Below are 2,500 nucleotides of genomic sequence, written 5' to 3' on the forward strand. Positions count from 1 at the left end.
CACTCCCCTCGCAGAGGGTGTGTGTTTGTGGGGCAGAGCGTTTGTGGCTCCCGGGAGAGGCTCACGTGCGCCGCGGTGTGTTTTTTCCCCCGGACGCGGCGAGTGGCGGCGAGCTCCGGAGAGGCCGGCAGCCCTCTCGACCTGTGGCAACCCCCCGAGCCACCCGCTGGAGCGGTCCCCCTCCGTCGGGCCCTTGAGCGCACGAGCAACGCGGTCAGCGCGGAGACGGGTGAACGTCCACCGGCAGCCGCGCCCGCTCGTGCGGGCTCGACGGGGAGGTGCCCCTCCCCGATCGGGGGTCTGGGATGGAGTGGCAGAGGGAGCGTGAGAGCTCACGGGCAGGAGGGTGCGGTTCCCAGGCAGGCACCACACGTCGCACCGGGCACCCCGGGCGGTCTGCGCTTGGGGGGACGAAGGCAGTGCCCGAAGGCCGCCTGCGACTGCCCCAGCCGCGGAGACGCGGAGGTCTCCGATTGATTGCAAAGCAACGCTCAGACAGGCGTAGCCCCGGGAGGAACCCGGGGCCGCAAGGTGCGTTCGAAGTGTCGATGATCAATGTGTCCTGCAATTCACATTAGTTCTCGCAGCTAGCTGCGTTCTTCATCGACGCACGAGCCGAGTGATCCACCGCTAAGAGTCGTATTGTTTTTTTTTTTTTCCTTTTCGTTTCACTGTGGGACGCCACATTCGTAGAGTTCGTGGGGTTTGAAGGGGAAAAAACTCCGGGCGCTCCTTTCCCCGCCAAGGCGGGGGGAGAGGAGACATTGAACCCCCCGTGCTCCCTCCGCAGGAGGGAGGAGAGTTGGGTACCCGGAGGCGCGCGGGCAGCGGCCAGGGCGACGCCGCCAGTCCGCGCTTTCGGTTGAGGTTCTCGTGGCGGGCCGGTACTGGTAGTTGCCGGACGGGGAGCCCGGCGCCCGCCTCCAACGAGCCACAGTCCCGACTCGCCTCCATCGGCCCTCGGAGGAAGCCGTCGGGGCAGCGGGCTCGCTTTGGCACAGAGGCGGGGCGGGGCCGTCGGTTCGTCCGGCCGGCGACCAGGCCCAGACTAAGGCTCGAGCTTCCGGTGGGGGACGCGCGAGCCGAAGACCTCGGGAGACTCGCACCGGCGACGGTGGCGGGAGACCCTCGGCAGCAAAAAGGGAGACAGCAGGCGGGGCCGCTCGCTGTAGCCAGTAATGATCCTTCCGCAGGTTCACCTACGGAAACCTTGTTACGACTTTTACTTCCTCTAGATAGTCAAGTTTGATCGTCTTTTCGGCGCTCCGCCAGGGCCGTGACCGACCCCGGCGGGGCCGATCCGAGGACCTCACTAACACTTAGACCCCCGGAGAGCAGTCATTTTGGTTTTCTACCTTAGACCCCTGCGGAGTCATCATTTTGCGTTTCTACCTTTAAAAGCCGGAGAGCAGTCAGTCAAATGCTGGAGTCATTCATATGTATATTAGGTCGTTACCTAGGAATTCTAGGTAACGACCTAAGGTAACGACCTAAGGTAACGACAAGGTACCACATGTGTACCTGTAGCAGTGAACACATCGCACAGTGGCCTGATTTTTTTTGCATCTGTGTACTTGGATTTTAGGCCGCAAGCCACCCAAAACTTGCTCCATGCACCACTCAGCAGGCCATTTGTAAATATGTGTACAAATGGTTGGTTTTTTGTACTGTTTTTATCAATAAATCTCAGCAACAAAGGACATACACCCATGTGTGTTGATTTCTCCCTAAGATGGCAAACTGAAACACTCCAAGTTGGTGACTTTTGGAGATTTGTTTCCCTGGATGATTGAGAATGCATCAAGATGAAACACAAAAGGAAGCTCACCGCTTTTAGCAGCTCCCCCACCCCCTCAATCACTCAGTGAGTGATTGAGGGGGTGGGGGATTGGAGTGTTTCAGTGTTTCAGTTTGCCATCTTAGGGAGAAATCAACACATGTCCTTTGTATGTCCTTTGTTGCTGACATTTATTGATAAAAACAGTACAAAAAACCAACCATTTGTACACATATTTACAAATGGCCTGCTGAGTGGTGCATGGAGCATGTTCATTGGTTCATGGACCTCCCTGAACTAATGGCATTTATGGCAGCAACAAAAGCGGTGAGCTTCCTTTTGTGTTTCATCTTGATGCATTCTCAATCATCCAGGGAAACAAATCTCCAAAAGTCACCAACTTGGAGTGTTTCAGTTTGCCATCTTAGGGAGAAATCAACACACATGGGTGTATGTCCTTTGTTGCTGACATTTATTGATAAAAACAGTACAAAAAACCAACCATTTGTACACATATTTACAAATAATGATAAAAAGTGAGTGAGTACATTTCAACATTTTCAGTAAATGCCATTAGTTCAGGGAGGTCCATGAACCAATGAACATGCTCCATGCACCACTCAGCAGGCCATTTGTAAATATGTATACAAATGGTTGGTTTTTTGTACTGTTTTTATCAATAAATGTCAGCAACAAAGGACATACAAAGGACATGTGTTGATT

General features: G+C 54.5%; 1 protein-coding gene and 1 non-coding gene across 2 annotated transcripts in view; one reads left to right on the forward strand and one right to left on the reverse strand.

Moving 5' to 3' along the window:
• Positions 1–2,500, forward strand: part of LOC143415993 (protein NLRC3-like) — a 155,018-nt gene that overhangs the window by 134,503 nt on the left and 18,015 nt on the right. The window lies entirely within an intron of this gene.
• On the reverse strand, positions 486–639 carry LOC143416113 (5.8S ribosomal RNA). Its single transcript, XR_013096474.1, has one exon. It is a non-coding gene; the product is annotated as a 5.8S ribosomal RNA (ribosomal RNA).

Source organism: Maylandia zebra, unplaced genomic scaffold (assembly GCF_041146795.1).
Source record: "Maylandia zebra isolate NMK-2024a unplaced genomic scaffold, Mzebra_GT3a scaffold11, whole genome shotgun sequence".
Lineage (NCBI taxonomy): Eukaryota > Metazoa > Chordata > Actinopteri > Cichliformes > Cichlidae > Maylandia > Maylandia zebra.